This window comes from Cebus imitator, unplaced genomic scaffold (assembly GCF_001604975.1).
Source record: "Cebus imitator isolate Cc_AM_T3 unplaced genomic scaffold, Cebus_imitator-1.0 Scaffold40, whole genome shotgun sequence".
NCBI lineage: Eukaryota > Metazoa > Chordata > Mammalia > Primates > Cebidae > Cebus > Cebus imitator.
The window spans coordinates 788562-804389 of record NW_016107355.1 but is presented as its reverse complement, the minus strand read 5'-3'; the positions used below and the strand labels follow the sequence as shown (position 1 = coordinate 804389).

Genomic DNA, 15828 nt, shown 5'->3' with positions numbered 1-15828 from the left:
AAATCATTCAAACAAGCCTATTCAAAAGTGGGCAAAGGATATGAACAGACACCTTACAAAAGAAGACATACATGAGGCCAACAAACATATGAAAAAATGCTCATCATCACTGGTTATTAGAGAAATGCAAATCAAAACTACACTGAGATACCGTCTCACGCCAGTTAGAATGGCCATCATTAAAAAATCTGGAGACAACAGATGCTGGAGAGGATGTGGAGAAATAGGAACACTTTTACACTGTTGATGGGAGTGTAAATTAGTTCAACCATTGTGGAAGACAGTGTGGCGATTCCTCAAGGACCTAGAAATAGAAATTCCATTTGACCCAGCAATCCCATTACTGGATATATATTCAAAGGATTATAAATCGTTCAACTAGAAGGACACATGCACACGAATGTTCATTGCAGCACTGGTTACAATAGCAAAGACCTGGAACCAACCCAAATGCCATCGATGATAGACTGGACAGGGAAAATGTGACACATATACACCATGGAATACTATGCAGTCATCAAAAATGATGAGTTTGTGTCCTTTGTAGGGACATGGATGAACCTGGAAACCATCATTCTCAGCAAACTCACACAAGAACAGAAAATCAAACACCGCATGTTCTCACTCATAGGCGGGTGTTGAACAATGAGAACACTTGGACACAGGGAGGGGAGCATCGCACACTGGGGTCTGTCAAGGGGAAATAGGCGAGGAAGAGCAGGGGGTGGGGAGTTGGGGAGAGATAGCATGGGGAGAAATGCCAGATATAGGTGATGGGGAGGAAGGCAAATCGCACTGCCATGTGTGTACCTATGCAACAATCTTGCATGTTCTTCACATGTACCCCAAAACCTAAAATGCAATAAAAAATAACAATAATAAAAAAAAATCATTCACACTTCTTGTGTCTTTTTCTTCATTGTTCTGAATGTGTTGACATATAAGCATTCAATAAGCATTGTGCCACATAATTATGTTCCATTAGCATGTGAAATTTTCATCTACAGAAAATGTTCATTTTAGATAATGCAGTTTTGAGGGTGTTGTCTTTCAGGCTGATTTCCCTCATCAAGACGGTAAAACTCTTTGGGATGGAGCTAAATATAAATATACTTATATATAGTATATATGTTAGTATATAATATATAATATGATTGTATATTATATATTTACATATATTAGTATATATTTATATAAAATATAATGTATGATATATAAATATATTATAATGATGCTTATATTAACATATTTATATCATTCCATATAGTATAAATAGTATGCTATTATAATGCCATTATAATATCATAATGGAGCTTATCCTAGTATAAGCTCCATCCCAAATGGTTTTATTGTCTTGATGAGGGAAATCATCCTCAAAAGACAACACCCTTAAAACTGCATTCTCTAAAATGGGAATTTTCTGTAGATGAAAATTTCATGTTAATGGAACATAATTATCTGGTACATATATCATCTGCTATATCATGTATATAAATTATATACATATATAAATTAAACTTATAATATAGTTATATTATATAGTATATGATTATAAATATATTAAGCATATACTAGATTGTATTGTAATTAGCAACAATTGATTACTAACACTTTTCCTCCCTAGTTAGCTATTATTGAACACTGTCTAGTAAGCCATGGAGTAAAAAGATGTTATGTAATTTTGATTTTGTTAGGCTAATTTCCAGCAGTTAAGTGTAGCTCAATTAGTGTTCTGTTTCGACTATGTAATTCGAAAACTATGTTTTGTAAAAACCCGCAAAAATAAGAACAAGAACAAGAAAAGCAATGTCGTTTGAGTTATCGAAGGAGAATTCAGCCCATAGCTTTTCTCCATGCTTTGGCAGCTGTTTTAGAGCATTCATCCAGCTGCATTTGTCTAACACTTGAATAATGATCATGCAGTTTGTCAGATGCTTTTGGGAGAGAAATTCACTATGCAGAAATATTTAGTATTTAACTAATTTTTCCAATTATAGGTTTTTGATTAGGGTACATTTATTTTGAATTACTCTGATGTTAAACCCAATCTTCATTAGTGTTCCATAGAATTATGAAACATTTGGATTATAGAAGCCTTTTTCCCAGCTAGAAGGAGGACTCTCATTTTATAGATGATTAAGTTGAGCTTCAGAGAGAGATTAAACAACCTGCCCAAGGTTTTGAAGCCCAGGAGGCTTGGAACTCATATTCTGATATATAGTCGGACACTCTTCTTAGAGTATTTCCTGTAACAATGTATGCAGATAGAGAAAAAAACGTAACTATTTCTTTTTTTTTTTTTTGACCCCAAACATAACTATTTCTTATTGGTCATGGAGGGTCATGAGCTGTTAGCTCATGAAATCTGTGAGGGAGTTACTGGAATGTAACTTATCAGTATGTTTTCAAGTCCTTAGAGCAGAGCTTCTTGACCTGTGTGCTGTAAATGGGTATGGCTGTGCTGGAGGTGGATGGACAGGGCCTAGGGTGGCAAAAAATCAGGAAAGCATTGAAATAAATCATTCCAGTATACTTTAAGTACATACAGAGAATTTTGTTTTTCTTGGCAGTAAAATCCACCCTTTAGGAAGAAACAAGCTTTTGTTGGAAGACTGCTCTGATGAACTTTTTGGAGGGCTGGGCCTTCAGGAAGGCTGAGGAGATAAAATTGGATAAAAGGGAGAGAGACATATTTGGAGGCTGTGTAGAGAGTCAGAGAGAGAGAAGAGAAAGACTTAAGGGCTGGTGGCTCAAGAGAAACTTTGGGGAAACAGAAATAAAGGATGGGGACATCAGCAGATCTACAGTGCTCCATAATGATTTGTGGACTAAGTTACTTTGGGAGATGGGATGAAGTGCTTTATCTTGCTTCAAGATAGAGATGTAAAATCCAAGATTGCCCAAGGAAGAACAGTTTCATGTAAGTTACAATACAATTATGAAAACTTATTAGCAAAGATCACATACTCACTACACCACAGTGCGTGGCATCTCCCATATGACTGACCATTTGGGAATCCTGGTCCTAAGAGAACATGACCATTGGGAGTGGGCTTCTGGGAAGGGTGCTGTGGTGTGCAAGGGCAACCCTTGGTTATGTGCGCCACACAGAATGAATCGTGTTGTGTCGCTGGAAGTTAGGGGTGAATAATATAAATAACCGAAACTGGGTGAGGTTTCCTTTTAAAAAATCATACTTGTGTTAATCTGTTCATGTGTCTGCATTAAATGAGTGGAGAGGATTGCTTGGGCCCAGTAGTTTGAGACCAGCTTAGGCAAAATAGCAAGACTCTGTCCCTATTAAACGTTTCTTTTAATGTGAAAAATGTTATTTGTGGGGAATCACATATTTTTTGAGAATGTTTTCCAAACCAACAGTCAACACACAGTTTCTCAGAGGACTTTATTTCCATATTCGTGAAAGTTTTATGAAACATATTAAAATGTTGTAAGAATCATTGATAACATATTGCATGTTTAATAAACAGCCTTTATTAAAATGAAGAAATATGTAAAGGAACTATATCTGGAATGAAGCGCCTTCTTCATTATTGGACAGAAAATAGTGATATGCATTATTGTAGGAATTTAAGAATATATGATATACATGTGAATGAAGTTTTTTTCTTTTGAGTTTTGTCCTATGAGAAACTCCACCAAGATGATTAGTTGATGAATTCTGCTGGTCATTTATGGTCAGGATATTAGCAAGCAAAATATTCCATAGTCTTCTGGCTGATGTTTGTGTGAAAGGATGTGGTCTCAGATGAGCAGAAAATGGATTATAATGCAATGAAAAGACTGGAGATAACTTCACTGTTAATTTGGGGTAAAATTTATTTTGATTATAGTATTATTTCTGGTGAAAGTATTAAGTCTGAATTATTCAGACAATTGCTTTAATTCTCCATTTGACATTTCACCTGTGCACAGAGCTAACATTTGGGTATTAATAAAGAGTGGGAGTTCAGAGCCTGATCAAGTAAGAGATTAGGAAGTAAGAGATGGAAAGAAAATTCTACCTATGCCAAGGGTCAATGCATGGTAATGGTAATGATTTGATTGGGAACTTTTATTAGCAGCCATTTCTTTGACAGACTAATAAAAATGACTTTTAAAGATTCTTTTCCAAGTTATCTTATATAAATGGATTATGATGAAAAAAGTGTGAACCACATTTCATCTTCTTTCTTGCCTTCTGTTAAATATATATTCAGCTTAGAAACTAAATAGCACAGGATAAAACTTGAAATCATAAATTTTGTACATTCTTGGTAGTGCAAAGGTATTACATGATAATTCACAAGTAGAGAATTGTACAGGATAGTTGGGAAATGTTTTTTAACTCTCAGAGAATGCTCACTGGGCACACACATAACATGTAGATACCCAAAGAACTTCAGAATTAGAATTACAAAAAAACCCCAAAAACAAAACACTTGTCGTGAATGGTTTGTGAACCCAATCTCACCTGTGTGGGCAGGGCTACTTCTGATATGAAGATTTCTCCCTTCTCTTAAGTAAACAATAACTAAAATTGGCTTTTATCCAATCAGTTATTCTAAGATCACTGCAACTTTTTTCTCTTGAAAAAAGGAGTTGCCCTAAAGAAGTTCCATTTGCTTTGTCCTCTTTCTTCTCTCCCCCCTCTAAAGGAAAAAAGATACATGTGTGTTGAAATAGCAAAGATTTCATTTAAAAATACTTTTTAGATAATCAGACTTGCTCTTTGCACAGTGAGGACTTTGGTCTCTGGGAGATGTGCTGTATTACTGAATTCATTTCTGGAGTCATCTTTAATGGGGCTGGGGAATCAGTTGGGTGGCATAAGAACTGCTGGTATGACCCACCATGCTTTGTGGCCTGGGGTATCTCTGTGTAATTCTCACAACTTGACTTTGAGATAGATCTAAAAAAGTGAACCATCAAATGTTGGAAATATCACATAAGAAATTAAAATAGGCTGGGCATGGTGACTCCTGCCTGTAATCCCAGAACTTTGGGAGGCCAAGGCAGGCAGATCACTTCAGATCAGGCGTTCGAGACCAGCCTAGCCAACATGGTGAAACTCCATCTTTACATAAATACAAAAATTAGCAGGGTGTGGTGGCACATACCTGTAATCCCAGCTACTCTGCAGGCTGAAGCAGGAGAACAGCTTGAACCTGGGAGGTGGAGGTTGCAGTGAGATGAGATTTTGCCACTGTACTCCAGGCTGGGTAACAGAGCCAGACTCTGTCTTAAAAAAAAGATAATGGAGATTATTGAAAAGAATAAGATAGGCGGAAATATAATATTTAAGATTAAAGAAGAAGGCTGGGTGTGGTGGCTCATGCCTGTTATCCCAGCACTTTGGGAAGCTGAGGCAGGACAATCACTTGAGCCAGGGAGTTTGAGACCAGCCTAAGCGACACAGCGAAACCCTGTCTTCACACACAAAAAAATTACAAAATATTAGCCAGGTGTGGTGGTATGCGCCTGTAGTCCCAGCTACACAGGAGGTTGAGGTGGGAGGATGGCTTCAGCCCAGGAGGTGGAGGCTGCAGTGAGCCAGGATCACACCACTCAACTCCAGCCTGGTCGATGGAATGAGACCTTGTTTCAACAAATAATAAAAATTAAAATAAAATGAAAAGAAGAAAGTGAAGCCAACTGAAAACAAAATGCATTAAAACACAGAGAAAGTTAGAAAATAAAGTTTAAAGATGAAATAGAAATGCCAAGGAAAAATGTTTATATGTTATGGAAAGCATATGAACTTACTTTATATTGTTGCTCACACTTATATAATGCTTGATATATGCCAAGTGATGTTTAAAGGCACAACTTACAGACATTTTGGGATTTAAACTATAATTATCCACATTCTATAAATTAGGAAACTGAGACCCAGAGAGATTAAATGATTTATTTAACATCACAGGTTTGTAAGTGGCAAAACTAAGATTAGGATATATATGTATATATAGCTACATTCTTAACTACACAATTCAGTATGTTAGACAACTATTTATTGTGTCTTCATCCTTTCTGAGATTAGCGCCTCTCTTCCCTTTTTGGGGAACTGTTCCTTCTTACCATGTGACTTGAGCTGCCATGTTCTTAGACACTCTCTTTCCTTGTTTTCAAAGTAAGCATCCGTTCTACCATCTTTTCTTGATTATACAATGTGTTTCCAAATATTATTTTAGAGTCTCCGCATTTTCATCAGATAAAAGAGGATTATCTCCCTTTTATAGGACAAATAATCATTTCCACTTAAAAATGGAACTGTATTAAAAACAAAATTTTGGCCAGGCATAGTGGCTTATGCTTGTAATTTCAGCACTTTGGGAGGCCAACATGGGAGGATTGCTTGAGGCCAGAAGTTTGAGACCAGTTTGGGTGACACAGCAAGACCTGGTCTCTACTAAAAAAAAAAAAAAAATTAGCCTGGCATAGTGGTGCATGCCTATAGTCCTGGCTACTCCAGAGGCTAAGGTGGGAGGGTTGCTTGAACCCAGGCGTTGGAGGCTGCAATGAGCTATGATTGCACCACTGTACATAGCCTGAGTGACAGAGCAAGTCTCCATTTCTAAAAAAAAAATCCCAACCCCCCCACCAAAGTTTTAATGTTATTTTGAACATTCATATTAGTTAATTTAGAGACTGGTAACAAAAAAAAATTCTGATTTCAATCAATTAATTATTCTAATTAATTAATTAACATATTTTATTAATTGCTTATTTAAATCAGATATAATATTAGTAAAAGATTGATAAGAGCATGTACCAGTGACAATTTTCTGAGACATTAAGTTTTTTTTAATATTTAGGTCTGTTAGCCTACGAGTGCATGTGTGTGTATGTGTGTGTATATGTGTGTGTACATGCACATACATATGTATATATACATATATACATATATGTACATATATACAAATGTGTGTGTATATATATGTGTATACATACATTTAAATGGAGTATGTTTATCTTGAAAATCAAGACAGAAACTGAGAGTAAATAAATATTTAAAAATGGAAAGGCAAATGGCTTTTCAAGATAGCCCTGATTTTAGATCAATGGAAAAAATCTAAGCAGTTATTTTAACTAAAGTATCTGGTGATCATAGCTTGGAGGATCTGGATTTTAAGGTGGGTGGCTCATTTGACTTGAAAATCCACTATTTTTTCTGAAGTAGGTGTTGCCATGGTGACAGAACGGCTTAGCAACTGAAGACTGATTTCATTGGCTGGCTGTCTGCAGACTTGCTTGTTGAGTGGCATTAATATGTTGCCTCCTGCTGTTTTTTATTGAGGAGACCATCTGGCATTAGCTGTATTTAAAGGTACAGTTCTGTTAGACAAAGAATACCAGGTGATATACACTGAGGTGTTAAAAATAGGTTTTGCAGGAAGTTTCACTTCCAATCACAACCTATTATAACCAATTAATTCACGAATCTAGACTTTGACACTAGGCATTACAAGATTTTGCTGTTGTACTTACTTATATTATAAAAATTTAATTGCCTAAATATACTTTACTAAATGATCGTATTAATCTTGATGTACCTAAAAATTAATCTACTTGATAAACTGTTCTCTCACATTATATGTTCACAAACCAGAGATATAGTTTTTAAATAATGATTACTGAGGATGTTGAATATATCATGGCATAAATAGCTATCAGTTTTTCTTTTACTTTTAAGGGTGATAAAAATAATGGATTTTCAAGTAACATGTATTGAGATGTCAAATGCATCTATTATACTAATTATAACTGTTGATTCTAAACAATAAATACCTGTTGTACGTCTGTGAAAAGACATACGCTCTTTTTTTTTGATACAGTCTCACTCTGTCACCCAGGATGGAGTGCACTGGTGCTATCTTGGCTCACTGTAACCTCCACCTCCCAGGTTCAAGCGATTCTCTTGCCTCAACCTCCCAAGTAGCTGTGATTATAGACACACCACAGCGGCTAATTTTTGTGTTTTTAGTAGAGACAGGGTTTCACCAGGTTGGCCAGGCTGGTCTCGAACTCCTGACCTCATGTGATCCACACGCCTCGGCCTCCAAAAGTGCTGAGATTACAGGCGTGAGCCAACATGCCTGGCCACAAACCCTCTTATTAAGGAGTTTCCAATATAGTAGGGAGGATAAGACACATGCACACATTATGAAAGGACAGAAAATGGCAAGTACCTTAAGAGTAATACAAAGTGAAATCTGAGACTGAAGAATGGAGGACACATTTAATAAGGATACTCACTCAAGACTTCTGATTGGCTTAATCTTGTCCAGTATAGAAGAGAGAAGAGAATTCTAGGAGCAAAGTAGTATGCATTGGTGTTATAATCCCAGCTCCTCTAAGATTGGGTTCCACAGTGATGTTCAGAGGGTAACAGCAGAGCACTTTGTGCTTAGAGCTTGCTGTACAAGTAGAGAAAGCAAAATCTTTACAAGTAGTTTTTGGCCATATCATGAATACCCTTAAATGCTAGGCTGAGGATTTAGACTTCATTTGTTCTGGAGTTAATAGAAATAGACCATTTGTGAGTTGCTACTTTAAGAAAAAGATACTGTATGCTTTTGACATATTTAGGGAGGTATTGTGGATCTACCACCTGGAGAGAGATATACAGCCATCAGTTTAAAATGAAAATCATTTCATGGCAGAATTTGAGGACAGAGGAAAAGATTTGGGGGTCATTTGCTTGAGTGGTAAGGGCGAAAATGGTGACGAGCATAAGACCACTGAGGGAGGAAGAATAGACAAAGGAGGGAAAGTATATCAGGCAGAGACTTAGAACACACCAACTTTTTCAAGATTAAATGAGCAAGAAGAGAGCAGAGAGATGCAGTCAGAGAAAGAGAGCTAGTAGGTGTAATTCAGAGCTGTAGTCTCAAGATAGGACTGGGGGCATATGACGATGTCAAATGCTGTCGAAGTTTAGGATACAGGAAATTCCTGGTCATTCACTCCCAGCACTGATTGGAAGTCACGGGACATTCGGGGAAGTAGTTTCAGTAGTCAAGAGGAAGAAGTCAAGCAAATGGATAAGGAGTACGGGAAGGGTGGTTTCACCTCTAATACTCAACATTTTTCTCACCCATTCATCAAACTAAGCCTTTCTTTTTTAAAGCCTAGTCAAGTGAAGCAGTGGGAGGAAAGAAGGAATAAAATAAGCTTTTTGAAAGATTACATATTATTTTCAACACACATTCATTTCTGAACTCACATCCTTGTGGCGGTCACTGCATTACTCTTTTCAAATGGTTTTCACAGAGGGCACTAGTGACTTCTTAATAGGGTTACCTTCTGTCTCAGTTTGCACCATATTCAGTGTTTCTGGGGTATTTGTTAATAGAGCCCTCTTTCATCCTCAAAACTGTCCTGCTCTGGATGATAAATTATGAGTTACCCCAGCTCTTAACCACTAATTCTAATGAGCAGTTTTCAATCTTTATCTTACTTGACCTTATTTGATATTTTTTTCTTTATAGAGCTGATTATTCTCCTTTAGTGTGTCTTGAAACTCTGGTTCTTTGATTTGTGCTGGATAATTCTTCTGGTTCTCCTGACACCCTCTCAGTCTTTCCTGAGACCTTCTCTTTTGTCCACTATGTAAGTGGTGCCATTGCTTAGAGTTCTGTTCTTGGTCCTCGTTACACACATTTTCCATAGACAAGCTCATTCATAACAACAGATGCAGTTAACTAGAAGCTAGTGATGGAAAAATATAACCCTTGTTTCTCCCCCCTGAGCTTCAGATTGGCATATCCACCTGCCTAGTACACCTTTACTGTAAGTGCAACTTAACATGTGGACAAAAACTTGAGCATTGGAGTGAGACATAAGGCTGCCAGCTCTGTCATTTAATAGCTTAATGATCTTAAAGAAGAAAGTCTCTATGGCTCAGCTTCCACTCTGCAAAATCATAACACCTGTCACATAAGGTTTATGTGCAGGTAAAATGAAGTAGCACATGTAATGTGCTCAGCACAATTCATGGCACACAACATACACTTCATGAATAGTGGAAATTATTATTATTTCCCAAACCTTATTCTCCTCCTGTTATTTCTTGTCTTGTAGAACATCTGTCTTCCTGAGTGGAGGAGGGTTCATGTATGGGGGAACATGAAATACTTTTGGAAAGATTGGGTGATACCACAATATATGACACCCTGAAATCTGGACAGAGGAATTTAGATACTATGGTGGGTAACAGGGGCTTCTGCAGTCTTGTAAGCATGGAATGATTCTGTGGAAAGTGGTGTTGTAATTAGTGGTGTTAAAATTAGTTATTTTAACATTAAGCCAAATGTGTTAAAAGTAGGCGGGAAGGCTGGGCAAAAGGTTGTTAAAGTAATACCGGCATAATTTGAGGAGGACTTGGAAGGGTGTAGTGACAATGGAATGAACAGGAAAGGATAACTAGGGAAAGGTGATAAATGAACAGATTATTTTATTTGTATATCAGTTCTTTCTTCAGAAGGTTGTAAAATATTTACATCAAAAAGGTATATTTAATAAAGATGTCATAAAGCTTCTTTATGGATCAAGAAGCCACTACTGTTTTGTACCAATTTATTTGTGAAAGAGAAGTAAAATGTGTAATAATGGTGGCCAACATTTTCAGCCTGATTCTCTCAGTATTTGCTTAGATGCTTACTTAACCTCTTCAGATCTCTGAATGAATTTTATAAATAACTGGTCCCATTTATAACCTTTATGATTCTCATAGTTACATAGAATTACTGAGATGCATAATTCAGTCTTAAAGGATGTTGGTGTTTCTAGTGATTCTGGCCTGTTACATGACACCGTGTGATATAGTTTGGATATTTGTCCCTGCCCAATCTCATGTTGAAATATAATGGCCAGTGTTGGAGATGGGGCCTGTTGGGAGGTGTTTGGGTCATATAGAAAGATTCCTTATGAATGGCTTGACGCCATCCTCTGGTGAAGAGTGAATTCTCGTAAGATCTGATTAAGTGTGTGACACCTCCCCTGCCTTGCTCTCTTTCTTTCCATGTGACATGCATGCTCCCACTTCTATCATGAGTAAGAGCTCCCTGAGGCCTCCTCAGAAGCCGAATAGATGCCAGCACCATGCTTGTACAGCCTGCGTAACCATGAGCCAATTAAACTTCCTTTTTGTATAAGTTACCCAGTCTCTGGTATTTCTTTATGGTAATGCAAGAATGGCCTAATGCACCATGTAAATTAAAACATAAACCTGTAAATATGTCACAGAAAGATTTACTCTCCCCTGAAGAGGAGTCAATATGAAAACCTGAGGAATGTGGCAAGTAGAAAAACAGAAATGAGAAAACTACCCTTGTTTTTAAAAAATATTTTTAAGATATTTTTTCTTTGGAAATAGATTGTTGTTTTGAAATCTGAATGTAAAATGCCAGACTCTTCTTCCCTTTTTCTGGATTTGAAACAATCGAACACTGGGAAATTTCCGGTTCTGAACTAAAATGCAGGCACACCAAATTTGAACTCAGATTCAAAAAGTCAACACTGGGAATCAACTAGAAATTAACAATGATTAGGAAGAGTATTTTGATTGCTATCTGATCCTTTCATAGCTCTGTACAACTTAATATAAGCAAGCTATTAAAAAGCAAAAACTGAAGGTGACTGTTTTCGTGATGTGTGTATCACAAAGGAAACCATCACCACCTGTCATTGAAACAAAGAAAGGCTCATGTCACCAAATGTGAAAAGATAGCAATGTAAAAAATTTTTAAAAATCATATTCTTGAGGCCATGAAACACATGTTCCAGAAAACAGTTTTTTAGAATTGCATTAAATAAAAATGTCTGCACACTGATGGGAAGCAGTGTGGAGTGGTATGAAAAATGTTACAGAAGGCTATATTTGTAAAATCTGGAAGTTGGAATAGATAATCATTGGGGCCCCAGCTCTAAAATCCTACTACCACTATTAATGTGACAACGATTTAATTGTTGAACAGAATTTAAATTGTAACATATGCCATGGGAAATGTGTTTTCTGGTTTGCTAACAACATAAAAAGAGGATGTTGAAAGCCTCTTGTAGTTCATGTTTTTAATTTAATTTTTTTTAACAGAGTTTGGTTTTTATTGTTATGTGTTTGGCTGGGTGCAGAATTGCCCTCACCACCCTTGGCCACACTGGCCTCCTGGGAGGAACAGGCAGAGATGGCTCCAGATGGCTCTTAGCTGCCGCTCTAGGCCTTGGGGCTTTTACAGTGAGCATAGTGGATTCCACCTTCCAATAGGAAGTGCAAACTCTAATTCACAGTCAAACTTCACCAGGAGGGAGAGGTAGTCTTGGCTGAAGGCACTTTAATCAGGGAGCAATCCCAATGCCAGAGTTTGTCTTCCTTTTCATTCCTTTGATAAATCTAGACACCACTCTGTTGGAGAACCAGCACAGCCGGTAGCTGGGGTTAGTGCACTGACCGGGCGAGGCGTGAGACCTGCTCAGTGGGAGAACTTCTTTATAGGGCTGTTAGAGTGGTCAGCTAGCCGCTGGCATGGGATGAACTGTTTTCCACAGGCAGCCTCATACTTCTTGAGCTGGTCCGCTATCTACTGGGTGCCATACAGATCCACAAAGCGGAAAGGCCCTCCAAGACAAGGCAGGAAGCTGAGCCCAGAGATGGCTCTGATGTTTCCCTCTGCATGTCTGGCCAACATCCTCTCTTATAGGCACATGACTGCCTCATTCACATATCTTGTCATCAGGCAGAACTGGATGTTTTCATCTGAGGAGACTTCAGACTTAGGAGGCATCTTCAGACTCACTAAAATACTATCCATGTCAGAATTCAAATTCTTACTCTTCCACTCTCCTGATAGATGTAAAAGCCCTTCCCAGACTTACGACCTAGGAAGCCCTTGGACACCATCTGTGTCAGCAGTTCTGGGTTTCCACCTCCAAACTGCTCCCCAAAGGCTTTGCCCATATCTTCCGCCACATGTTGTGCTACATCCACACCAACTTCATCCGCCACTGCGGCGGCATCCACAGGAAACCCAAAGCTTGTGGTCAGGGAATCCAGCTTCTTTGGGTCAACTCCTTCCTGGAGGATTCCGATGACTTCAGACATCATGGGTGCAAGGCACCTGGTGGTATAGAAGCCAGGTCCATCCTTAACCACAATGATGACCTTGCCCTGCTTGACACCGACTGCTACAGCTGAAGCACTAGTGTCTTTAGAAGTTTTATCGATTGTGATAATCTCCAGCAGCTGCATCTTGTCTAGGAGAGAGAAGTAGTGCATGCCAATCACCTTCTCAGGTCTTTTACTGACAGCAGCAATTTCACTGATTGGGAGAGCAGATGTGTTACTGGCAAAAACACAGTGACCTGGAATCACCGCTTCTATTTCCTTTAGCACTCTGTGCTTAAGACTAAGGTCCCCAAACACAGCTTCAGTCACCATGTCGGCCTTTTCAAAACCTTGGCAATCAAGCTGGCCAGTCAAGTGGCTGAAGATGGAATCTTTTTCAGATGATGTTAGAGCTTTCTTCTTCACTTCATCATTCAATCTTTTGAACACTTGTTGCTGTCCTCGGCCTAGCTCAGTGAGTATGGCATCTTTAAGTATAGTCTTTAGCCCCTTATCCATGGAGACTTGGGTGATGCCTGCTCCCATCAGCCCTACACCAACAATAGCCAGATGCTTAACATCCTTCTGTGGAGCTCCGAATTTATTCTTCTTGCATAGGACCTGACCACGCTAGAGTCCCATCAAAGCCTTTGATTCTTTGGTCATTGCAATCTCTCCAAATTTCTGAGATTCAGAGAGATAACCGGTATCACTCCCTTGCTCAATTCCAGTCTTGACCACATTAATTATTTTCAGAGGTGCAAGATAAAGGCCTTTAGTCTGTTTCACACTTTTTCTTCCACTTTTTTGTAAATCTGTTGCCTGACAAACGGAATAGTTATGGTGTACACTGTCAGTTTTTCCACCAATCTCCAATTCTTTATCTCTCTTTGCAGAGATCTTATCAGCCAGTCTTTTGGCGAAAGTAATTGCAACTTCTAGGTATTCGATTGTCCGTTCCTTTGGAGGTTTTAGTCCTGGCCCCGGGTTCCACCTATTAGTCAACCAGTCCCATTCTCTTTGCCTTGTCTGCATTAATGTTTCGACCAGTCAGCATCATGTCAAAAGCAACAAGCATATCCACCATTTTGGGCAGCCTTTGTGTGCCTCCTGCTCCTGGTAAGATACCTAGCAAGACTTCAGGGGCACCAAATACTGCTTTTCTGTCTTTTGTTGCTATTGTGTATTGGCAGGAAATGGCAAGCTCAAGTCCTCCTCCCAGGCAGGATCCACTGACGGCAGCTACAACAGGCTTTGTGGACTTTTCCTTTCTCAAATGTTCTCTGTGCTTCTTGTGATGTCTGTGTTACTTCCTGAGGGGTCTTGCAGCAGCTAACAGGTTGATATCAGCACCTGCAATAAAGCAGCCTGGCTTTGATGAGATAAGGACGGCACTTCTGATGTGATCATTAGCCCAGATTTCATTCATAACATCTATGAACTCTGAATGCAGCTCTTTATTCAGTGTATTACCTTTGAATTGGGAGAGTTAATTTGAATCACTGCCACATACCCTTTGATCCATAGTTAATATGAGTTCTGGTCAGCAAAGCAGAAGACCCTATAAAATTGCGGCATATGTAACCTCTGGAGTGGAGGATCCTGAAGGCAGAGAAGTGGCTGAGGTTGCCAGTCACCCTGTAGGCCACCATGTTGAGCTGAAGAAGACAGCAGTGGAGAGCGCTTCTCTTTAATTTCATTCTTTTCTTTTGTATTAGCGTTTTTGATTTATTATAACCAAAGAGAATGCAAATGAACTGACTTCACAGTTTTTTCCTCAGATTTCAGAGTTGAACTATTCTTAAGCTTCCTGCTTGCCTCTTTGATTAAATATTTTAATGGCTGAAAAGCTTTGTGGTCATTGTTATTTTGTTGCATTTTATTGAGATAGGATTCACATACCAAATAGTTCAAACAATCAAAAGTAAATTTCAATGGCTTATAGTATATTCACAGTGTTGTGCAGCCATTGCTACAATTTTAGAACAATTATATCATCACCTGAAAAAGAAACCCCACATCCATTAGCAATTACTCCTCATTTTCCCATTTCCTCCCAATCCTGCTCCAATAACTCTAGGCAACCAGACTGATCTACTTTTTGTTTCTATAGATTTGCTTATCCTAGACATATCGTATAAATCAAATCATGCAATCTGTGGTCTTTTGTGACTGACTCCTTTAACTTAGCATAATGTTTTCAAGGCTCACCCATGTTGTAGCATGTATCAGTACTCCATTGTGTGGATTTACCATGTTTTATTTTTCCTTTCACCAGTTGCTAGAGATACTGGTTGTTTCCATTTTTTGTCTATTATGAACAAGTCTGCTGTGAGCATTCATGGGCAGGTTTTTGTGTAGATACGTGTTTTTATTTCTTTTGGGTATGTACCTAGCAGTGGAATTGCTGGGTCATATTGCCATTCTTTGTTTAACATTTTCAGGAACTGTCAGGCTGTTTTCCAAAATGGCTACACCATTTACATTCCCATCTGCAGTGTAGAAAGTTTCTAATTTCTCTACATCCTCGCCAACTTGTTCTTTGCTGTCATTTTGAGATTATAGCCATTCTACTGGGTGTGGAGTGATATTTTAATACTGTTTTGATTTGCATTTTCCTGATGACTCATGACATTAAGCATCTTTTCATGTGCTTATTGACCATGTATATCTTTTTTGGAGAAATTTCTACTCTTTTCTTTTCTTTTTTTTTTTTTTTTTTTTTT

At 38.2% G+C, this 15828-nt stretch overlaps 1 protein-coding gene and 1 pseudogene across 2 annotated transcripts in view; one reads left to right on the top strand and one right to left on the bottom strand.

Annotated features, from left to right (window-relative positions):
• Positions 1-15828, top strand: part of CPE (carboxypeptidase E) — a 133987-nt gene that overhangs the window by 15199 nt on the left and 102960 nt on the right. The window lies entirely within an intron of this gene.
• LOC108302368 lies at positions 12318-14754 on the bottom strand (annotated as a pseudogene). The gene has a single exon (XR_001824316.2). The product of XR_001824316.2 is annotated as a trifunctional enzyme subunit alpha, mitochondrial-like (transcript).